The 25845-nt window shown below is 40.1% G+C and overlaps 1 protein-coding gene across 2 annotated transcripts in view; it reads left to right on the top strand.

Moving 5' to 3' along the window:
- Positions 1 to 25845, top strand: part of Csmd1 (CUB and Sushi multiple domains 1) — a 1600162-nt gene that overhangs the window by 946756 nt on the left and 627561 nt on the right. The gene's annotated exons all lie outside the window — the stretch shown is intronic.

Here is a 25845-nt window from a genome sequence, read left to right on the forward strand (position 1 = left end):
AAATTAAACTTTGTCATCTTAATTTGCTTTATGAATCCACTTAAAGTATATTAAGAATGCATAAAATTCTTAAGTGATAGGAATTTTAAATTACATTTGAGAACTTTTTTAAACGAAATTCCATTCCCTCTTGGAAATCTACTAGATTTAGACTAGAAAATAATTTCTAAAATAATGTAATTAATGTTTCTGGAGAGACTCACTTTACATGCTATAAACTGAACAAGAATTGCTGAAGCATGACTCAGTTGTCCAACCTCCATCCTGTTTCTTCTCTCAGTCATTCCATTCTGGTTCTTTCTCTGCTGGACTAGAAAGAGCTAGCATCGATGTACATGGTAAGTGGACCGTGCTTGGATTTCCCTAAAAACCCTGTCACCTGGCAGGAAGACCTGAACTGTGTTCAGAGAAACTTATTTTTCCTGAGAAAATATCTTGGTGCTCAGATATTTGGCGTTTTCTCAGAGTCATCATGGTAAGGTAAACCACATGACCCATGGCAAACTGCCCTTATTGCAGACTCCAGTGGACTGTGGAATTCAGTGCTGCACAGTAAGGGGAGAGAACGCAATAGATGTGTGCAGAAGGTGTCTTGATGCAGGCTTGAAAGGTGAATCAAGAAGGCAAAGAAAACCTGTAATAATCCAGGCAACCAATGCTGTTGGAGGACTGAAACTTCAAACTGTTCAAATACAAGGTATACATGGCTTAAAATATAGAGCAATGTATCACAGTAAAATAAGAAAAAAGAAACAGATTCCTTGAAAATTGCAAAAGGAAAAGTAAATCAGCAAACAATGGGGAAAAGAGCTGAGAGGCAGAAATGCAGAAGACTCAGGTTGAAATGGAAGTCACAAAGACAACAGGGAATTCAGCATGCAGTCGAGGAACAGAAACGTAGGAAGCCAAGGTCAGGGTTTGGAAAGACAGACTTTCCTAGGAGCCAGCACAGAGAGCCCAGTCAGCTAATGGGAAGTGAGAACCCAGCAAGAATCCTGGTATCACTACACTTCGAAGTGGACTTGAACCATTCTTGGATTTGAGAGCTTATTAAGGAGACTCTAAGAACCATAGAAGCTTCTGAAAGTTATGTAGTAAATATGACCTTTTAAGTCTGCCTGGAAGAGACCCACAGTGAGTGTCTCAGAGGAGTCTGTAAGGGCAGCTTCTCCTACTATGTTACAGCTAGGACACATGGAAACCCAGTCTAAGTATTGCCAGTTTAGAAAGCTTCTGGTGGCTCTTTGGGATCCAGCGTACAGCTTGGGTTTCCTTGTATGTGTGTATCATTGATAGGTTGCATTAGGGTTAATAGCAGTACCCACTCTGGCCACAGTGAAGCTACACCAGAAACAGGTAGGGAAAAGTGTTTCCAGCAGATGGTTGAAGAAGCCACAAGGCAGGGAAGCCTGGAGGAGTCCTTAGAAGATGGCAATTCATAGGTATATATCAGCAAGTCATGGGTCGGCATGCAGACATATATGAGTGCGGAACACTGGACATGTGAAGAGCAGTTCACATCAGAAATACCTGGGTTTCCCCCTAGTTGTAGATCCATGACTTGATGTCTTTCTATATATGATTCAATACCATGATGATATACACTGGCAGAAACTACAGTTTGAGTTTCAATTTTGGTTTATCTCAGATATGCCCGTGGTATTGGCAAGAACACAGTGCAGGAGCTATGATCAACAATGCCTGGCTGTGACAGCCACCGCAGAGACAAGAGACACTACTGTGCTGCTCTGCTGTGGTATTCCAGACTTGGCGGCCCGAGAATGTTTCAATTTAGTATATTTTAAATTTATGATGAAAGTTTCAGGCTGTATATGCTCTCAGTGAATGCCATGAATCATCTAATCACAGAGGAATTCCTTTGGTCTTATTCTTTAAAGGACCCACTTGAGCTACCAGCCATTGCATACATAAATAGGCAGAGCAATGCAATAAAAGATGCCTAGCAGGGTTTGTTTAATTTGAAGTTGTCCCCCAGAGCCACCACTATCCTACAATGAGACCATCTTATTTTTGACAAGCTGTCACTCAATTTAAGAACTCAAGAAATCGCCAAAGGTAGTTGTGTGAGAAACTCATTCACTGAAAATAATTCTGAATGTGAATGACAGGCTCCATTTCAGCAGAAAAAAAGGCAGCATGAATAATCAGTAAAAAGTAATATTTGTAGTGTAGAGTATGGCTTAAAAATTTATATACCATTAATTGCTTTAAATGGTGCTTGGAGGTGATAAATAAAATTGCCCTGATATTTAGATAATTCTACACACAGAAATCATAAATCCAAAACAAGGAAAATAGAAACAGATGATAATAACAAACGCAGGTGTTACCCACAAGTTTTACAAGGTTTGAACTCCAGGATGGACAGGGCATCATTGCTTAAAAGTTCAGATCAATTATAGCCTTTGTCCTAAACCATTAAGGCAGAGAAAGAAGAAGAAACTGGCCATTGAAACACTCTACTCCTCGGGGCGAGGCATTTAAAAATTATCAGGAAGTTCAGATACATACTTATCAAATTCCAAATCCTTTCAATTGTGGGTTGATTTAATTAAGTGGTCGTAACAAAATGACTGTATAACCTTGCGTAATCTCCCCAGTCATTCAGACTCACACCTTTTCACATTTTGAATTAGTTTATGTAAGGAAAAACACTGAAGCCCTGTTCGTATACCTTGGATGGAATGGGATTCCTTTTGTGTTTTCCACATACACACTTTTGCATTTGTTTGCTAGATGGATATTGGGCTCTGTGCTACCATTAATGAAGGAGATGTACTTTCTAACTTGGATGTGACAGGAAATTAGAAGCAGAATCCATTCCAGAAGGCAGGCGCTGTCAATGCCTAAGTGCTATTTCTGTTTCCTCTTGAAACATAGCCACCAATCTGTAGTGTTCAGGGTCCTTGAATCTCCATTTCCTTGAAGCACTTGAAATCTCAGACCCTTGAAAACATTCATACCCTTCCTAGCTAGCTCTTACAAAAAAATATTTCTTGCCTTAGAAGATTTTTTTTTTCAAAAAACAAAGAATAAAAGGTAAAGAAAATAAATAAGTACAAGGGAGAAATGCAGGTCTGGATTTGAAATGATAAGCAAAATCTTATAGTTTGCAAATACAACACAACTAAGGAAACTCAAAGCATTTTAAAATGATTGCATTCATGAAATGTAGGTGAAGGATATCATTTCATATTTAAATAGGAGTGTCGTAATAACCAAGGAGAAGTATTATGATTTAGAATTAATAGTTACACTGGCACCGGAGAGGTGGCTCAGTGGTTAAGACCATGTACTACTCTTCTGGAGGGTTGGATTTCATTACCCAGCACCCGTGCCAGGGGTCTCACAACCTTCTATATCCCTAGCACTACTGGCTTCTCTACCCTCATTTGGCTTTGGAAGGTATCTGCATGGATGTGCACATAACCACACGCAGACACACATACATACACATTGCTTAAAAATCGTAATAAATCATTAAAATGAAGAGTTCAGAAAACCACCCAGTCTCTCCTGGAGTATAGAATTGATTAGGGCAGGAGAGAGAACCCCAAACCTGGCTCTCAGGGGATCACAGGGCACTGGGTGTCATCTTGGAAACATGCATGCATTTGTTTGCGTTTGGTGAACTTCCAGACATTGCCTCACACAGAACAGGAGATGGTGGAGCTACCCACCCTCCTGCAGTGCCTCATACATGGACTCCTTTCAGGATGATGTGCTCTGGGTGTTGTGAGAGCATTTTGGAGGTATGAGAATCGAGGGAGCACTCAGTAAACGTGGAAGGCTGCAAGTCGAATGTGAGACACTTAACTGTCTCCCCATTGAATGCTGAGCACAATTTTCAATGCTTTGGTCTTTCCTTAATATTAGTAGTAGAGTTGAGCTACGGAGGTCCTGTTCTGCATAAGGGATGATAGCAGCAGCCTTTCTTGACGCACAGTAGATGTGTGTCACCTCTTCTCTGGAGAAGACGCAGATCTCAACTGTTACGTGTGGCACTTCAGATCTGAAAACTGTATTCCGAACTTTTTTTTTTTTACTTTCAACAGAAGATGCATTGCTATTCCATGCATAGCCTTTGCTAGCAGAGATTTTAATTTTTCATTGCCTCATTTTGAAAGAAAATCAAAAGCAGCAAAAGACAGAGAAATAAGTGCACCCTGAGTGCTGTGTTCTCTAGTCTGCAGAGTGGAGACTGAAGGAAATCTCGACTCTCCACATTTCACACTTCTCTGTGTTGATAGCTGATCACAGGTGACTTCCAGACTTTTCCTCATAGGATTGGAATCCAGTTCTGACCACTGTCAGGGTGGTTCCAAGGCTCTTACGTGTGTCACATAGGTTAGCTTTCATGATATTAATAGTCCCAGGACAAGGGAGATGGAGGAAACTGACTGCCATATCCAACTATTTCCAGGCCAGTTCTGGAGAAGCAAAAGATAAGAATGGTGTTTTTTACAGATTTGAATCTCCAATTTTCATTTCCACAAGCATTTGTTAAAAAAAAACAAACCTCTATTTATCAATGCACAAGTCTCCATAAATGCCTTTTCCCCTCAATGGTGAAATTTATCTGAATTGCTGTCACCTACTGATCCTGATCAGCCTCTTTGCTCAGGAGCTGGTGACTTTCTTGATGCATAGAACATTTAGACCCTGAGATCATACCAAGCTCCCATCAGAATTGGAGGGCAGACATGCTTTGAGAGGGCAGCAGTGTCCAGCGCTGAGTGTTTTGATATAGACTGTCTCTGACAAAGAACTCAGACTACAAAGAATTTTAGGGATGCAGAAGAAGGAAGTGGGTTTCCTTAATACAGTGAATCTTTCCACAGTGGAAACAATTTGGAAATTTCTATTAGGCATGCTTGAAAGGAGTGCTTAATAGCTCCTAGTTATTTTACCCCAATTAGCATTTTTACTGGTGTGCATGTCTATTCATCATGAGACTGTGTGCTTTAAAATAATTATTATATATGAGCAAACACAAAACGGAGCAGAATCGGGAGGAATTTTCAGACTCTTCTCAATGTGACTGGAATATGAATTCCTAGGCATTGAATTTTGAATACAAAAGAGAATTAAGCAGCTATTTTCTGTCATGTATTTTTGAAAACTTCTGATCCTCAAAAAAACTTACGAGGAGCCTTCAACTGGCCAGGCCCTCTTTGAAGTCCTGATGAAGTAATCCTTTTTATAATATCTAGATGCTGGCTCGCACCCACCTTAGAGTTTAGAGAAAGAGGCCCGTGCTAAAACAGTCAGAGGAATCAATGTATTATTAGAAACCAGACATCCTGCAGCTGATAGGATCCAGGTAGCCACTCATTAGGGTTGCAACAAAGCATGAGTGGTGACCTGGAGGCTTGGTGGTTGGTGAGGAGCCAAGCAGAGCTAGAAGCCTCATTCCACAGAAGTGGCCTCCCACAAGAGCCCTCCACTCTCTTCTTGGTTTTGTTGATGCCTAGTGATTTTGACTTGGCTTTATTACAAGATTTTATGGAAAGGAAATTGTAAGGTATCTGGAGCCCAAAGAAATAGTAGAAGTGACTCTCCTTTTAAAATAGTGGTAACAAGCATGGAAAATTGAAATGTTTCATCAAATGTCACCGTGAAAGCCATTAGGAGCATGAGAACTGAAGTCAAGCCACACAAGGAAGGAACAAACAAAACCTATGAGCTAGATTACACTGTTTTCTTTCTATGTTTTTTTAAAGGGGTAAAACCTTATAGTTGTTAATAGGTCAATAAAGGTAGACAGACACATACCAATATTTGCAAAATTCATGCTTTTCATATAGAATTCACAGTTCATCTTTAAAAAAGAAGCTGAACAGTGGTCATTTGTTTCTGGAAAAATTTATTCCATAGTCATGAGATGCTGACAGATACATTGTGAGAAGAGTGTTGTTAGACAATGTGTCCATTATGCAAATATCATGGGGTGTCTTTACACAAATGAAAAGAGCTCTGATGCCTCAGGCAAATTCAGTCTCCTGGACTTCTGTCATTAATATGGCTAGACACTGATCAAAATGGAAATACGCTGTCTGTAAGTACATGTTAATGGTTCTGAGGACTACTAAATAAAGCAGCTAAAACATTTTTCAAACCCTCGATGTGCTAGGGCATTTAGTTCATACAATCTCTATGTGTGTTTATTTTATATTTTATTCAACTTTTATTATGACCTGCCATTATATGAAGTAGATATGATTACAGGATTACAGAGAGAGAGAGAGAGAGAGAGAGAGAGAGAGAGAGAGAGAGAGAGAGAGAGAGAGAATATGCTGTGTCATGTCAGCTGGGATGTCTGAGGCTCACAAGAGGGACCACAGGATAATGAAAAGGGCACTAGGAGATTCTGAAGTTCTATAGTGGAGCCGTATGTATCCATACTCACCACAGAAATCTCTTATGTAGGGGTGACATTAAGTCAGATTCCTGAGTGTTAAGAAGAGCCTGAGATGATCATGCCAGAAGGAAGAAACAGTTGAAAGAAGTGCATAAGTCTGGTTTAAGGAGAGATGCGCTGTGTAGTGACATGACAGGAGGATGGGGGAACTTTGCAAGGGATCAAGAAATGAGTGATACAAGGTAGTCTAGAGACAAAGTAAATCTCACAGGGATGTGGGGATGCTACGGAAGAAAGTAGCATTACCTCCCCAAGGCTCGGCAAAGTCTTTCTGTCCAATATGGAGGAAGGGCTTACAGCAAACAGGAAAGTAGGGAGACCTGTAAATAGTTGTTTCATTGAGCCTCATAAGGAAGAGAAGAGGATTTGGACCAAGGATGAGATAGAAACTGAGTTCTGAGAATAGAAGATAGAAATGATTGTTAGAATAAGGAGATGGTCTAGCAATAGGCTTGGGAAGATCAGATACAAGCAAGATAAGGTTTGGGAAGGATACTGGAGGATGAAGTTTGGATAAAAGACAGAAACTGGGATGCAAAAGCATGTCAGAGAAAATAGTATTTGAAGGTGGACATGTTTTACAAAGAGTCAGCTAGCAAGGTATTGACCACAGGCGAGGGAGGAGGACAAGAACCATGGATGCTGGCATTAAAAAAAAGCAGATGAAGTTCTGTTCTATGTTCTCAGAAGTTTCAATCTGTAGACTGCCGGAACGTGGCAATATGTTAATGCAATTTCCTCAAAGCTGAGTATTCTATGGAAATTCTAGCAGATTCTTAATTATAGATTCATTATAATTAAATGAAATCTGAGACAGGTGTTCAAAGCTGAAAATAAGCAAATTAGAGAGAGTCATCAGAACGTAGGCAGCATTGTAATTTACTTTCCGTGAAAGCAAGTGTGTCCCTTCTAGCCAGGAATGTCAGGGAGTACTGGTTGGACTCAAATTGTCTTAGTAAATGTTAAGTGACTTTCAATTAGGACGTTCCCAGGCATCACCATATGGGCTATTAGCATGCTATATAGGATGTAATTAAGCTCTTGGTAGCATAAGTTTTGCTCAGTGAAGCAGAGTGTCTCATGCACAGATTCCTACAGTTGTAAAGCCTCGCCATGCGTGAGGTGGTTTCTTTGTATGAGCATCCTTGTTTGGATAGCAATGTCAATGTAGAGACTTATATTCTGTTTATAGATGGTGCTTACTGTATTGTTTACTTTGAGTGAGACCACAGAGATGAGGCTTCATCAGAACTAATGTTCTACAATGTGTATCACAGGTAATTAGTAGACCAGCATTTACAGCCACATCACTGTGTGACAACAATTTATTGAGCAGACTTTTCCCACTTAATTATTCATTATTGTATACGATATAAGTATGGGGCTTTCATTAGCATAAATCCTGAGAAAATTCACAACCAAGTCAATAAATTGGGTTTATCTGCCTTTCAAAACTGGTGGTTTATTTGAAGAGATTTTTATAGGAAGATTAGTTCCATATGAATAGTTCATTTTATTAATGTAATTGAAATTTCATCTTGGGCTTTGATCCAATGGAAAACATCTCAGGAAGATGACAAAGCCCCGGGGAAATCTAGGTGACACTGAGGAATTACAAGTTAAAAGTCACACTGACAGACCAGACATCTTTTGCAGTATCAAAATAATAGCTTAATAAAATGCACATATGATGTCTAAATGGAGATACTCCTGAAAGAGGTTGTATTTTAAATGATTAAGTCTTTGATGGCTTCTGAGTAGTTAACTCTGTTTATACAAAAGACCTGTCACCTGCAACTCCATTTTACATTTCCCAGACTGTGTGCACTTTATTTTATTATTGATAAAACATTCAGGTGGAAGGTGCGTGTTCGTATCTATTTATCGAAATAATGTGTAAGAATTCTGAGACAAGAGAAGGCGATGCATGACCTTGAGCTCAAAACTATGTCAACAGATACAGGTGCCTAAATCCCAGCACTCAGTAGGATAAAGCAGGAGGATTTTCCGGGTCTCAAGGCCAGCCTGGTCTACACAATGAGGTCCTGTCACAGGGATATGAAAGATGTGGGCTTTTGTTTTGAAACCGGTCTATAAAGAGTAAAGCAAATACTGGGAAGCTCAGTCAGAGTCATGGATTCTCTCTGTGGTCATAATCATCCACAAACCCATAGTCCCTCAGGCTATGAGCTGCTTGATACAGGATCGACAAGAAGGATGGTCTTCTGAATAAAAGAGTCATTCTATCACAGACCAAGTCGCAGGTTATTCAGCAAGATCCTCATCCAAGGTACAGATACAGAAAAGCCAGATGCAAAAACCAAAGACAGCAAACCAAGGCAAAAGACATGGTGAGACCAAGATTTGCAATTGGTGGTGCTCTCATCTGCCACGAGGGGAGAAACATAAGAAGAGATATTTTTGTATACCCCTAACACATGAGGCTTAAGGGGAGTTCTGTAGGAAGAGTGGCTGCTTGCTCACTGGATCCTTTTGTATAGCTTTATTGCTTCCATGTCTCTCAAAATTTTTGTTAGGCTAGTCTCAAGCCATAGTGGTGTCATTAAAACTCATTTCCAGTTCAGCATTAAGATCCTATATATTTAAAGTGGCGTGGCCTTGTGACCCTTGCCAAGTCTAGCCATACCTGTGAGCCAAGTCAGGCCATACCTATGACTGCATTTCTCCAGAAGGCCTGGCTGACTCCTGCAGTGGCAAGTACACATCATCATGCACTCCTTCTCAAAACCAAGTCACCACTGGATGCATATAGCATTCAGCAGCTCAAGATAGAATGGAGATGACAGGCTACAGCAATGACTGTTAGGAAGCCCAGGAGAGAGACAATGTACGTGCTTTCAGAACAATCAGAGTCATACAGCAATGAAGAATGTACCAGGAGTGTTATGATGATGGATTTATCTCATTCTAAGTTCATTAGAATTAATTTGTTCTTGTATCTTCACTTCTGTGACTGATTTCAGATCTTACCCTACTGCGTAAGTCGATAATTACATGTCTTTTCCATATCAAAATTGTATTTTAAAGTTTTCTAGTTCTATGTATTCTGAATTAAGCCTGGAAATGTTGACTCTTTTCACTCTTTTTTTCTGTTTTTTAAAATTTTTTTCAAAGATTTATTTATTTTATGTGTGTGAGTACACTGTAGCTGTCTTCAGACACACTGGAAGAGGGCATCAGATCCCATTACAGATGGCTGTGAGCCACGATGTGGTTGCAGGGAATTGAACTCATGACCTCTGGAAGAGCAGTCAGTGCTCTTAACCGCTGAGCCATCTCTCCAACCCATATTTCAACACTTTATGCAGCCCACTTGCTTTAAATTTTTTCAGAAAAGGCTTGCCCCAGACAGTTTACACAAAGAGCCGTGTGGACTCTGGGCAGAAGAGGTGTTACTCCACAGTTCTTAATAGCTTTTTTGTCTCTACTTATGGACTCTTTTCTCTCTTCCCGTCTCAGTGCAGTAAAATCCCACTACAGACACCAGTCAGGTCTGATCCATTTCACCTCAGTGCTTCTGAGGCAGCAGGGATGAGTTTGCACCTTCACTCATCCCTCTGGGAATAAGCATTCCTTGATTTATCCCCAGAGCTACCCTAAAGGGGAGCTGTGTAGCTCAGTGATTCACTTACAATGGACTCCCAGGGAGAAGTGCACCTTCTGTCCCTGTCACAAGTAACCAGGAAGCACAGAAGGGTTCCCAACTTCGAGTCCTGGTCGGATTAGTTCTCTTCAGTAATTAAAGTATTAAAGGTAGAAAAAAATCTCAGATACAACCAACAGCATCAGAAAACTCATTAGACGTGAGGACACATACGCATGCACACACACACACACACACACACACACACACACACACACACACACACACACGCGTGCTACAAGGGTGTGCCGGGGGCAGGGGGAATTGGCTAGAGAGTTATCAGAGAGAGACAATCTCCTACAGAACAAAGAAGGGATCACAATCCAAGTTCCCTAGAAGGCCTGGGTCTTAAGGGCTTTTGGTGGCTTCCAGCAGATTCTCCTCCATCTAATTTTTGGTCGGTCAGTTTAAACAAAGAAAAGGAGCTGATATATCCACAGTTTCAGATAAACGTGTTCAAGACCAGCCTTGTACATATCTAACCATCCTAGACCATGCCCAGGAAGTGACATGGGGGACCTTGCTTGTGGGAAACAAAACTCACCAGAGCTTTGTCTTACTTAGGTCAGAAGAATGAAGAAAAAGCCAGAAGTTTGCCATTTTCATTATCGATGGTCCCTGTCCTTTTCAATTCATCTGTCAGGGAATCTGTCTGTCCAGCTACTATTTTCTCCTTGCTAACTACCTTAATAGAACGACATTTCACATTGAAAACCATGAAGTCCTCTTCTGTATGAGATGAAAGCTAAAGTGTCAGATCGTTTGATTTTTAAGACACCAGAAATAACAATTCATAACATTCTTTAAACTTACCATTTCTTTAAATCCTTCTATGTTAACCTAAAATCTATCATTTTATTAAGACCATCATTTAGCTGCAGTCATTTAGGTGGTAAGAGCCACCAATACAAGTCACATATTTAATTTTCTAGTGTCAAATTAAAAGGATAAAAGGGAAACATAATTTTAATGTGCTATTGAATTCTCTTTATGTTATTAACTTATGTAACAAGTGATGTGCAACAGATTATTTCCACGTATTTTTAGAAAAAGGAAGTAACCAAATAGTTTACATTTTCCCTACAAAGCCATCCATGACTATTGTGTAGCTCGAGTCTGTCTCAGTTCACACACAGCATGTTTTTAGACACTCACTCGTTGCGTGTGCCTGGTGCCTGGACTGCTGGACAGTCTGGCTCTTGGGTGCTGAGGGGCTGACAAAGGAGAGAGGTGCATGGCAACTCTTATTTCCCAACGGGAATCTCATAGTGCTGGGCTTTGAGATGGAATTGTTTACTGTCATGTGGAAATCTCCACACAGACTGCCTGCAAGCCTCCACTGCTCACTTGCTTTTGTTGTTCTGGCTTGCAAAAAAACGTAATTAAGGAAAAGAGTCAGCAGGTCTTTTAGAATGTCTCTTTCAAACAAATCAACACCTCTGTCAGACTAAATTAGGCAGAATGTCCACAGCTCCTGATTTTCAGTTGTAATACTTGGCAGCCTGGACTGCTGGATTCTGCATCTGTGCCTTCAACCAACTGTGGATGGACATAAACACATACAAATCTTTCTCTATAAACAGTATATTCTGACAACTGTTCATACTGCCTACATATCTAGAAGAGAATTGAGGAAAAATGGTTATGTGTTCTAGGTTGATCCTAATTTATTTGATGTAATAGACTTGAGCCTCTGCAGGTTAGGGTAGCTGTGTTTGCCTGGGATGGGATTCACTGCTATCTCCTCTCTAGGGACACTAAGGGAATACACTATTTCTTCTGCTAGTCAATAAGTTCTTTTCCCTACATATAGCATTTCCTCCCATAATAGTCTGCTTAAGACATATCGACTCTCTCACTGAAACTCAATTGTCTTTGCCTTCCCACTTATTAACACAACCAGAATTAATAAAGGGGACATCAAGTTTCCTTTATACAGCAATCGCAGGATTTTTGATGACACAGATTTAGATTTCTGTCTATCTTCTATCTATCAATCAACCATCTATCTATGTATCTATCATCTACCTATATATCTATCTATTCACTTTATATCCTGATTTTAGCCCCTCTCTCCCTCCTTTCCTTGCAGTCCCACCTTTACAAATCCTTCCCCATTACTCCCTCTCCTTCTCCTCAGAGAAGGGGTAGTCCACCCTGGATAAGAAATTTATATTTACAATGTAGGACTATTTCAAGCAAAATTGGAGTTATCTGAACTTCTCAGCTATTTTATCTCAATGCATATCTAAACCAGGAATGTATATGGATACTGCAATTGAAGATATGTCTGAAGAGAAGCCACATGGACCCTTTCTGGGTATGTGTCATTTGGATGGTAGAATTCTCCATTCTCTTACTCCTCCTAAAATCTCTCCTGGGATAAAGGAAATCATGAAGCATCAGTATTCACCAGGCCTGTGCCTGACCTACCACATAACCACAGGGAATCTGAGCCACTTAGTGAAACACTGGTATCACCATTGAGTGCCCAGCAATAGAATATCACGACAGCTTGCCTCATCAGTGGTTAAGCACTAAATTAAAAGTGTGTAGGCTTAGCCTAGGTAATATTAATATGAGTCACTTAAAAATAAATCAATCCACTAATCTACTTGTTATTCATGCTTTATCATCCTCAACAAGACTTGGTGTTCAGTTACTCACCATAGGACCCAGTGGACTTTGAGATGTCACTTTGCCAACAGGACATGGCTTTAATTTGAGAGAGCACAGTCAACAATTCTGTGTGGTAATGTATCTTAAGGAGAGGAGAAGGAATAGGAACCCAAAGGCAGAGCAAGCAGGCAGTGGGAACTGACAGAACATGGACTATACTTACTCTCAGGACTGTGGGAGCTAGGGACACATTAAACGTCACTACTATCACAACCAAAGAGTTTATGAATTCTATTATTTTCAAATTACCTTTAACCACACCCATTGTTATTGATGATGTTGCTCTTCTTTGGAGATTTGATTGAAACACCAAGAACTCTCAAGTTCTTTATACTTCTTGCTTCCTAGACACAATCATCTAATACCTTCCAGAATGCTTGTTGTTCTAATTATACAAAGACATGTGCATGGTCTACTCAGCAAGTGAGGTAACTAAGTTTGAAAAATTCAGATGATGGCCCCAAATGGAACAACTGTGCTTGATTCTTAGAGAACAAGATTCTGGGGGTGAGATAGTTTGTTTCAGATAGTGCTAAATGTGCATGTGTATGCAAGCTTAGAGGCAGCAAAAAGGTTTTGAAGGATGCTAAGTGCTATCATAGTCTTTAACTCAAGCCAGGATAGTAAAGGGAAAGGACAAGGGAACAAAAACAGACAGAGTCACCTGCAGGCTGACTACCATGCCTTGGACTCTATATTCAGGGACTTAGTCCATCAAGAATTGGGATAAGAATAAAGTAAATGGCTACATGTACACCAAGTACAAGGTGACATTTTTATTGATGCCATTACATTAGCACCACAACCATTTGCTCAGCACTTCCTCGGTACTAATATTGTAGGTCATCCAGCCATGGAGACCTATGTAGATTATATGCAAATACTATACAGTGAGCATGAGTGACTTGACCATAATCTTGTTGTCCTACCTCTGAACTACAGCTCCTGTCACACCTTTCTTGTGCCATTGGTCATGGCTTCCCCATTCTTCCTTAGGTACTTGGTACAAATACTGTAGACTTCAGGAGCGCTTTTCCCCCACCATGCTCTCATTATCTAATAAGCTTGTCTGTGTGGCTGTCTCTCCTAACATGGTACCTTGAGCTGCTCAGGACCACACACCATCAATGTATTAGATACAGTACTTGACAGACTCAGCAAAGTATACAGCATGCAGCACAAAGGATTCAAATTCTACTGCTCTGTAATACCCAGAAGATCATCATTCACACTATCCTTCTCTGAAGGAAAGGAGGAGCCAACATCTTGGGCAGAATTCCTATCTCCCAGACTGAAAGGGTAAGGGCCAAGTGAACTTTCCATGGTTCTCCCCACCCACCCCCCTGTGTGTGTGTGTGTGTGTGTGTGTGTGTGTGTGTGTGTGTGTGTGTTTATTGTTGTTATTGTTTGTTTTCAGAGGGAAAGCAAACCTCACCAGACAGTTCAGATGACTCTGACTTGACTATGAGGTGTCTGATCTGGCAAACACCTAACTACTGTGGATTAGTCCCTGGTATTTGTTAGATAGGTAGAAAAGTAGGCCCCTGAAAATGGGTTTCTGGCTTGAAACTTTTGAGTAAACATTCCTTTACACTTTAGTCTCTTCTACAAAGCACAATTTTATGTATAGTAATTAAAGCATATATCCTATACCCATTCCACAATAGTCACTAAACTTTCTCAATGGCCATGAGCCCTTTAGGAAGAGATAAGCCCTTTGACTTAACTTGGATGTTTGGAAGCAGGGTGCCTATGTACTTGATATATTAATGAAAATACTCTAGAAGACCTCAGTGTCTTTTTTAATCAAATCACTCTCAGATTAGTGATTGCTCCCCCACCATATTTACCCAACCTCCCTCTTCATGGTACACATGTTAGTATCACTCATTGACTAAAAGACAGTGCATGTAAGCTACATACATAGTTAGGTAGGTGACTTACAAGGGGAGGGGTTCGTGGGAGGTCACCAGGTATATTTGAAAGCTTACAGTCTTTTCCCGTAAGAGTCCTCTGGTTATATTTCCGGTCTCACACTGAACAGTCTGTCCCTATAGAGGGAGGTTATTGCTGCTGACCCCTGTCTAGTGTCTCTCGGCTTACCCCTGTTTTCTCAGAACTCGTATTTGTTCACTTCAGTGACATTTCCTTGTCTGCAAACCTGTTGGTCTTTCAGTGATCAAGCTTACATCTCACTTACTATTATGGTGTCTTATTGTACTAACAGAGTCCTTGACATTTATTATTATATCAAGCTGAGTCAGTAACCACCACAGGAGTGGCTAATTAATAAGGGTTATTGTGTTTCCTAAACAGAATGCACTATACCCAAGAATGCTCTCAAAGACTCATAGAGTAGATTCCTAGAACTTTGTATCACACATAGGGTAAAGATTAATTTAAAAATTAGTAAAAAATAATAGCAACAACTACCAATGAAAGAGAATAATTATAACAGTATACTATAGCAAGTTCTTTAAACCAGGTGGGTTTACACATTTCTGGAATTTTTCACAATATTTTTGAACTTCTCCTGACCATCAATAACAACCCAGGAGAGTAAAACCCTGGATAAGGGGGTAGTGCAGACACTGAAATTTCCAATAGGGGAAAATTCTCTGTCTCTGGTAAATAAGGGGTTTCCAAACCATGAGAATGAATCTGCTTTCATGGCAGCTCATGCTCTGTTCAGTAACTTTAAGGAGGCTCTGGAGTATGGAAGCCAACCTCCTATATCTCAGGGCAGACTGCACACTTTCCAAGATCTACAGTGAGGGTCATATGAGAACCCGTGCCCTGTCCACAGATGCTGCAGTGTTGGGCTTGCAGGCTTCTTGGGACCCTGTCTAAACCTAGATGCAACCCTTGTATCACACAGAATAGACCTAGTGCATGATGTGCTTTGGACTTCAGTAGGATATATATATATATATATATATATATATATATATATATATATATATATGTATGTATATATATATATATGTGTGTGTGTGTGTGTGTGTGTGTGTGTGTGTGTGTGTATGTATAAAACTTGGCCCTTCACTGGGGCTTTGACTGGGGCTTTGAAAAATCTGTTTCCTTACAAATTATTGACTTTCTGAAACTCATGAAACCTCCCTAAAGACATAGATATTTTCAGTAAAGAATTGGTTTTCAATAGAGGCGTGCTTTTCTAAATATAACCAGAGGACCTTACCCTCCTCTGTATTCTGTAATTCTGAACAGAAGATGTATAGTGCATATCATCTGGTGACAGATAGCTGGAAAGTTCTACTGGGAACAGTGGTCTCCTTCTCACAGGTGCTACTGGGATGTTGCCCTCATTTACCTACATCCTTTCTTTCCCTCTCCCCTTAATCTTTTCTTACTCAACTGTTTGAAGGATGGCTAGCCCACTTGTGTGCATACTTACCTCTTATCTGTCTTTTGAATCCCTGCCTAGAGTGTGGAGGGTCTTGCAGAATTTCTTGCACTGGAAAAGTGAAATGCAGTTTTAACTCCATGGCCAGAAAGACATAATAATTAGGATAGAAAAAGAGTATAACCCGGGCCTGATTCAAGGAAAGTAAGGAATATATTCTTCAAATCGTCTCTTTGTTGAAATGGAGCCAATAAGATAGATGCCAAGACATGGAGGACATAGCATTGAGGTGCAAGTGTTTGTGAGTAGGGAGTATGCTTCTTAGGATAGAAACCTGTCCCTGACATGGGACGTTATTGAGAGCATAACCTCAGCTCATGTAAAATTTGCTTTTAAAAGAATGCAATAAGTGCTTGTGTTCATTGGCTGTTCAACTGTAACTTGGCTGTATGATTTGATAGTTGTATCCACAGGATTGTCTTTTGTCATGTTTAAGGAACCTTAAAAAGGAATATGCCTTTCCCCCCTCAATTCTGTCAGCAGCTTGTCTTTCCTAGGAAGGAGGGGGGCATCCAGATCCAGCTTCCTGTGGGCATGGCAACTAGGTCTTCGCAGCTTCCTCCATGATGAACACTGATCTAATCTGTAATTGCTTTTGCTTAAGTAAAATTCAAAGGCACCAGAAAGAAAAATGCAACATGAAAGTTTATCAGGAAGTCATGAGGATTCTTGAAGAGCTGGGCCCTGTGTCATCTGCAGAAGCAGGCAGCACCTCGCTGAGTTTTTCAAGTTTAATTCCATAATGCTGTCATTGGGCAAACCTATTGGAGGGATAAATAGAATTTCAGGTCCAATGAATTACTTTTCCTTCTTACCATTTACTCTTGATGATAATTTAGTTTAATAAGTGCGGAGCCAAGCTGCTCTAATTTCACTGCCACATGCTGCGATTCAAAGGCTAGAATTTAGCCTTTTGAGACACATTCACTGACTGCTACTACAGATCAAAGGAACATTGTGGTATGCTGACCTTCTATCTTCTGTATGCATGAAACTCTCAGTTCAAAGAACCAGAGAGCATCAGATGAATCCGGAATGCTAGAGGAGTAGTCACCCAAGATAGGAGCCTGCCAGGGAAGAGCCCAGGTTGAGTTTCCTTTTGTTAAATCAAGCTGAGCTGCTGTAGACCTCTCAGAATCCTGTTGACATGCATCCATCCAAAGAATCCTTTTCTTTTCCCTCTGGCTTAGCTGGACATCACTTTTGAAATGACCACACACATGTTTTACAGTATGCCTTTCCCATTTATACTCAGAAGGCACCACCTCCCTACCAGGGACTGGCAAATATGTGTGTTGCTTCATAAATATAATTAATTTTAATCATTTCTGATTTGTGTTTATTTGGAAGTTTTAATGGAATTCTCAACCCCTGGTGTGTTCATAAAATACATGAGTACTCAGGATTGGACTGATAGAGAATGTTGATCATTGTGCGTCCTGCTGCTTGGCAATGACCCTATGTCCTCAGACACATTGAGAATATTTCCTGTTTTTTAAATTCATTTTAAAGAATTTCATACATGTATACAATGAAATATCATACCCTCACTTATATCCCTCTCTTAATGTCCACAGATTCCCACTAATACATTGTTCCATCCATCAATGTCATACACTCTCCATTTTTATTTTGAATACTAAGAGAGGTTGCCCATGCTGCAGGACTGGCTCTGTTCTCATGCATTAGAGAAGGCAATCACTGGACATCTTACAGATCTTTCTCTGTCTTTACAATGGGAGAGCAAAGGCAGACAACACTTACATGTAGAGAATACAACCATTTCACAATATCCATCACATCTGTGAGAAAATTAGTTATTTCCTGCTTCTGACCATCATCGGGAAAACCTTTCTGGAAAACATCAGGAATCGTTCAATCTGTTTCTTGTTTCTCTCTCTTTTAGTTTAGTCTATACCACCATCCCACACTTACTTTCTATTAGCCATGTCGCCAATTTAATTTAGTTCAATCCAATTTCCTTCTTACTTGTTCAGACCATTGTGATTTCAAACATCATTTTTATTTGACAACTCACTTGAAAAGCAGTAAGTGCTGGCAAATTTTAATTATTTTTTTTACAACAGCTTTAAATAATTAACATGAGTGGGTCGGCCCAGTGAGACATGTTTGTTCATAATGTTAGAGTTGGTGTGAAAAAAATAATCACAGAGTGGGTAATAACTAGGGAAGGGCTTCACAAAAGTAAATTAAAACAAAAGTTATGGAAATGCATGCTCGTTTGGAGCTGTGCCCCAGAATCTATAAGCAACCATGGCTGAATCAAATATGACAACTTCCATGTTGAGGACACTTTGGGCTGGGTCATTTCCTGCTCTTGGTTCTGTCTTGTCTATGGTGATGCATCTAACAGCAATGGTAACCTCGATACCTGATAAAAGTGACACCAACCCAGATATAACATCCTAAAATATCCATCAGACAGAGCTAAATGTTCCAAGGGTTGGCATAGATGGGGAGAAAATTACTCAAGACTAGAAAGCAGAGATCGTGCAAAGTTGGCACCCCATCATGACACTATGACTCTGAGACAGGTTGAAAAATGTTTACACTAATGGTCATTCTGAAATAGCTTGTAAAATGAAGAGTGTCCTGGAGTGAAAATATCCCAACTGGATAATGAAGTCTGATTTGTGAGCACAACTGAACTGAAAGAACAAATTACTCATAGCTCAAATGCAGAATGGCAGAATTGGACATAAGCAGATCTTCATTTCTATTTAAAATACACATGAATGGGTGTCTGGGTCCAAAAACCTCAAGGCTTATAAGATCTTCACCCTGGTTTACAGTATAGCAGTAACTCAGAATCCACTCTGGTTACTCAATGATGTAGCTTTGTTCTGGCTCCTAGCTCACTCTTCAAAGCATCTGCAGGGACTCTGAAGACAACTCTCACTGAAGCTTTATAGCTGTTACTATTTGGTCTGATGCATTCCTTAAAATACCCTCTTCACTCAGATAGAGTGATCTAGTCTTGTCAGATGAAGAAGAGCTCTCAGAAACAGAGATTATTAAGTGAACCAAACAGAGAGAAGAAAACACACTTTCCTAGGCTGATTGAAGATAGAAATCTCCTAGTTTTACAAAAGATAAGATCTATTGGGTTTGCCAACAGATAGCAGGCATCTGCATAAAGAGGTCTTTTCTGTTCTCAATACCTTGTCAGTCCAAATTTCTTGACAAATAATTAAGAGGAGTTGAATATTGTCCAATAATTGGCTCTTATGCCACTGGAAGAATTGGTTCCGAATACCACATTGTCTTTCTTTTTTTATCTAAAAGTTCCTGTTAATTTGTATTGCTGGCTCCTTTTCATTCTGCAATATTGAAAGCATTCTCTGAGCCTGATCTTCCTGGTAGGCAGAACTTTCTTCTCATTCATCTATGAGTGGTCCATCTGTGAGTGTCTGACATTGCCAAACCTGTTAGAGTACTGAATGTGGTGCTAAGAAGATGAACCAGAAGAATACAGAACATGATAATGGGATCTCCTTTCAACTCCTAGAGCATTTATTTCCAGTCATATACCCAGATGCACTTGCACATCTAGTGTTATTTTAACATTTTCATTCAACCCTAGGTAATTAAATTTATTTGCACATGAAGAGATAAATAGATACCAAACCTCATGTCCTACTCAGGAAGTTATTAACAGTTGGTACCTGTTTGAAGAGGGAGATTGAATGTTTCCTAAGAGTATTGTTACTGGTAGACCAACCACACTCCAGAAGAAGGCCACACACCATGAATATATGGGCAGTACAGAGAAGACTTGATGGGTGAAATAAAAGAGGACGCGAAGTTGGATGGGCAGAAATGGGAGGTTGGATATGGAATGAAATTGGGGGGTGTGGATATAATTAAATCCATGGTGTGAAAGAACCAGAAAAAAATCAATTTATTTGCACATCATATAGAATTGCAATTTGATCCATTATCTTGACAATGGCAATCTCATCCTCCCCCATTGGCAAAACATCCCTCTTGGTTAACTAATATCATAGATTCCTTTGGGATATAGCAGTATCACCGATTCAGCTAGAATATACAGGTCACTGTCTAAGTAAAGCAAACCAGCTTGAAATAGGAGTTTGCTGTTTCTGAGCCTTCCTAAGACACCACATTTTTAAGTGCTGCTTCCACACTCTGCTAAATAACCCAGAAGTAATTCTAAATTTCCTGCCAAGGAATTGCACTGCCTCTTCCCTCTACCATAATAGATAGCTGACATTATTGAAGAAGACAAACACATTACTGTGGCCACGAAAGCACTGGCATGCCACTAAACTGTTCCTCGTTGGCTAATTCACAACTGATTGAATAAATGCCTCAAAAGTCTCAGCCACCTCAAAGGAAAGACAGTTAATTCAATGGCTACTATTGATTGACCCTTGGTTAATTAAAATAGCAAGCATGGGGAGGCATGGTGTGCACAGAGCCCACAAAGAGCAGTCTGCTGGCATTGTCCTCTGCAAGCTTTTCAGCCTCCTCTTTAATTCTGCTCTGGTTGAGATGCAGATTTGTAGGCTAATGCATTTTCCATTTGAGTCCTTTCTAAACTAAGCGTTTATTGGCTCATAAAAAGGACCTCTACTCCATTTTTGAACTATTGCCCACAGAGTGTTATTTTCCAATTCTGAAGAAATAGTGAGTAATTACAAGATTGCACCCCCCCACACACAGCATTGATAAACATTTTAATTAATATTCAATTATCAAAGGTTTTTAGTTTTCCTGTATTTGAGAGTCATAAAATTTCTCAGCCCTTAATGCTTCTGAAGCTGGTTGTCAAAAACGATGTTTGAGATCTCAATGGTTTCAACAAGTTAAAAACTAATTGGATTGACCTAAAGTGGCTAAAATGGCCACCAGGCACCTCACACACCCATTATTATTTCTGTGCCTTTCTTCAGGTGTCCCTTCCTATGTCTGCTGTATATATGATGGCCATAGTTTGAGCATAGTATTTTATGTTACAACAATTCCTTGCCCACGTTTTTATCACCATAAGATGATATAAATATATAAATATAAACAATAAATCAATGCATTCCTTGAAGGGACTTGTGAGCTCAAGGTTCACTGCTTCATGCCAAAAATGAATGGAAGCTGGAAGTTTTCCATAGAATCTTTGCCCTGTGCATACCTGAACAAGACAATCTGTCCATCAATTGACCAATCATTGACTTAATATAGGTTTGGAGTAGGTCAAAGGTGGGAGATTACATGACACTCTCTTACCACAGTATGCCTTGTTAGGATAGGCTGTTGTCTGATGAAACACAGTCCTGAATAGGTCAAGTTAAGCATATAGGTTGGCTTATATAATATTGCGAGCAGAGGAGGGTGAGATGCTTCACAGGTCCTAAAAGCTGCAGAAGAGCCTTGTTGTGATATACTCAAAGTTTGTTTTTTCTATGAATGTTTCTTCTGTTCTTAATATCACAACACCCCCCATTGTCCCCCCAGGTAGCTAACCCAGTCTTCATCCTTGCAAACCCAGTAAAGAAGAGGATGCCTGTCATTTTCCCAAGAAAATAGGCCCAGGTTCTGATGGTTGGTTCTTACTACTGGACTGGAACTAGCCTTGGTCAGGGTATGGACAGACTCCCAGCTATACAGAGTGTGAAGGAATTATCATAAGAAAAGTGTGATGCTGTATTTCTGAGACCACCGAAAAATAGTCCACAAGGGAACAAGCAGATATCCCACTCTGGATAAAACCAGATGACTACCATGAACAAGTCTAAAGTGAAACCAAGTGTCTTCCCAAGACATACTTCATTATAAAAAGTACAAAGCATAGGTGCATGGAGAATTAAATCCTTAATTAAGTTACAGCGCTCAACTTTTGACAGATTAGCAGTTTTCAATGTTCATTTGAACCTCTTTGCAGGAAGTTTACTCTTGTTTCAGAATTAACCCCACTGTCCCCACTTACATATTTTTCTTGTACTTTAAATGATTAGAATAGGTTAGGGAGGGTGGGTCAACTAGAAATAAGACTGATTAATAAAGCCATATATAAACTCTCTATAAACTAACCTCCCCCACCACTCTGTGTGTGTGTGTGTGTGTGTGTGTGTGTGTGTGTGTTTTCAAGTGCATTTGAATGAAAGTAGAAGTCAGAGAGGTGGCTCAGCGATTAAGAGCACTGACTGCTCTTCCAGAGGTCCTGAGTTCAAATCCCAGCAACCACATAGTGGCTGACAACCATCTGTAATGGGATCCGATGCCTCCTTCTGATATGTCTGAAAAGAGTGACAGTGTACTTACATACATGAATAAAAGTAGAAGTTCATCTTTTTACTGGCATGGACCTGTGTCAATAACCTGTTTACTGAGGACTGTGATCCGCAAATTACTCCCTCCCCCATAGTAACTGAACCACTGCTGGCTGTTCTAGATCTCATAATACTTGACAGGAAATACTGAGGCAGACCCTTAGCTAGCACCTGTGTGCACAGTGCTGGATCTGCTCTAATTAAAACCGCTTGGTCCTAGGTTATTTCCTTGAGTATGACCTTAACCATGTCTGAACATCATTGTTTCCAAAGAACCAAGTGATTTTTACCACTCATTTCCAATGCAGAGATGAGTAAAGGTATGTTCTACTCCTGTGAATTAAGACAGTAAGAAGAAAAATCAGTAAAACCAACTAAAACAACATAAGCCTGTAGACATGATGAACAAGAGTTGTAATAAAAAATCTACACTTTACTGTGAACTCTCCACAGAACAAAGCCAACCTGTGTGACACTGAAAGCTTCTCAGAAGCAAATGTTAGTGGAGAGCTGATACGTGAGTGAGTAATGGCTTTAGCAAAGAAAGGTGGAGTTAGGATCTTTGACCTGGGATGGCAAAGGGATGAGGAAGAGAGAAGCTGTCAAGCTGCTGAGATGAGAAAGCTACAGAAGTAAGAACAAGCAGGAGGCTGTGTTGGGAAACACTATTTAGTAATAAAGAGTAAGGCTGTGGACCCTGGAGCAGTGCCCTGAGGTGTCTGCACATGTGTGCATTGTGTGTGTTTGTGTGTGTGTGTGTGTGTGTGTGTGTACGTGTGTGTGTATGTGTGTGTGTATGTGTGTGTGAATGTGTGTGTGAGAGAGGGAGGGAGGATGGCAGGTCTACAGGTTCCTTGGGTATCCAGCTGTTGTATCAAAGCTAAAGGGTCACACAGTGGAGCCACCTCGTTAGGTGATAGATAAAGCAAACACAAAGCCAGGGTACCTCTCATAGTACTGTCGCATTCATGTCTCTTTGTTCACCAACTTCACAGAACTGTCATTTCTTGACACATGTGACTTACCTTCAGAGGACAAGCCAAGAACTGGTACAATACAGTTTTCAGTTCTAATCCTGAAAGGCCTGACATCCAGATTTCTTTCTGGGTCATTAGGAAAATAAAAGAACAGCTTCCTATATATTCTTTCCTGTGTTTCATAGAAATTATAGAATTCTGACAAAAGTTCTAACTCTCAACTTCTTTCCATGAAGTACTGAGAAAGCACTGAAACTCTATATAGACCAGTCAAACTTTCTAATCTGCAGTGCACAGAGAGCCCCTGAATGTGTTATAAACTGCCTGGCTTCAGACCTTGATAGAGTGGAGCCTACTAATAGAGTAAGAGAATACAGTGCAGATGTCTCACACATGGGGATCCTCTCTATACCATGAAGCACAGCACAGGTAACACACTGACAAACAAACACTTCTTCCTGGCCATAGATCATAGAGGAAAGTGTGTGGTGTGTGTGTGTGTGTGTGTGTGTGTGTGTGTGTGTGTGTGTGTGTGTGTGCGCGCGCGCGCGTGTGTGTGATGTTTAAGATGAGGGGAGATTTTTAGAGTCACCCTTATGACAGACAACTTAGCTGGTGTCGGTAAAATGATCTTTTGATAAATGTGTAAGCTTCCTGACTTTAAACTCTGACTTTACAAAAATCTAAATTCCCCCAAATCTACCTTGACATAGGAGAGCCTCTGGGGACAATGACAAAATTCTTGATTTCCTTCCACAAAGGTGATCACAAAAGCATCATTATGTGTTCATTGGTGTCTTTCACGAAGCAGGTGTCTTTGTTAAAGCAACCTTAATAGGTTATGTGGTTTTTTTTTTCAATTTTGGAGACCTGGTGGATGAGTCCAGAGGGATCCTTCCAGACTGACATGGCTGAAGGCTAATAGGTTTTCTATAATAGAACATTTTCTGCAACAATCACTCTCATGTCCATAGAAAAGACCACTTAAAAATAGAGCTCGGTGTGTCATGACTTTAAAGCATCTAAGTGACATGAGAATAAGCGGCGCGTGTGGTGTGACCAAGCTTCATGGCCTCAGAGAGAATCCTCATTTATTTTCTCTATATGAGTACCTGGTAAGGGGGAGAGGGCTAGAGCAGTGTGGCATTCAGGTGAGGTAATTCCACTTGATAAATATGCTGGCTTTTCAGCCAAGCTGTGTCTCTCTTTCTGAGACCAGAGTGACAGCCCAGACATGAAAGAGAGGGGTCCCCAATAGACTGCCAATCTCTTTCTGTTGAAAAAGTATGCAAGTATCGACTACATCTTAAGCAAAGTCAAGCATAATTACATAGTAATGTAACACTCTTGTATTTGCTAAAAACAGAGTGACACATGACTATGTTATTTAAACATAGCACAAGGAGCTTTGTATGTTTCTTATTAAAATATGCAATTAAGTAATTAACATAACTTTAGTGTCTTTTCCAGCTTGGTGCCCGTATCATGTCTTTTTGTTTTACACATTTGACAGTTTTGCCAAACAATATTTGTCTGTCTTCATACAAATAGATAAAAATAGCATGCATTATCCACCAAAGTCTACATGGTTTCTTACAAAGGGCTGGAGATACACTTAGCCTCATTGACTTCTAAGACCTTTGTTCTGTCAAGTACAGGGCAGAGTCTTATTTTGCTGTCCTGTTAGTCAAGTTTTTGTTGATCAAAAGCTAAACATCACCACGACCTTGAAATGTGGACTTGCACGTGTTCCAGCTTCTCATGAAAATTTACAGGTCAGATGGTCACAGGGGAAAATTACAGGTTGTGAGCAAATTTTGAGTCTTCCCTTAGGGGATAGGATCTATTAAAGTCACGCTAACCTTACCCAGTACCTGAGGAAGTCAACAGGGAGCCAAAATTAATCTGCTGGGCCTGGAGGCACATGGTTGTGTTACACTCAGTTTAGGATCTCATCTAATGTGTTTGAAATGTTGGTTCAGTTAATATATTGAGTAAAAGAATTGGAGCAGATCTTATATTGTATTTGGAAAAGTTATCTACAACCTGAATAATTATAATAGATATCTACTACTATAGATACTGTAATCTGCTTCTAGATTAACTTTCTCCTGCTCATTAGATTAATGACTGACATCTCTGGAGTATGATATCATTAGTGTCTACTACTTTTAGAGGTTTATTTCATTGTCAATTATGTGTGTGTTTGTGTGTATGTACATGGGGCAAGGAGGCAAGTAGAGGGTTTTGGATATCCTAGGGCTGGAGTTGTATGTAGTTTTGAGTCACTTCGGCCTGGTAATAAAACTCAGATCCTCTGTAGGAACTCGGCACATTCATAGCAGCTATGT

This window comes from Rattus norvegicus, chromosome 16 (genome assembly GCF_036323735.1).
Source record: "Rattus norvegicus strain BN/NHsdMcwi chromosome 16, GRCr8, whole genome shotgun sequence".
Lineage (NCBI taxonomy): Eukaryota > Metazoa > Chordata > Mammalia > Rodentia > Muridae > Rattus > Rattus norvegicus.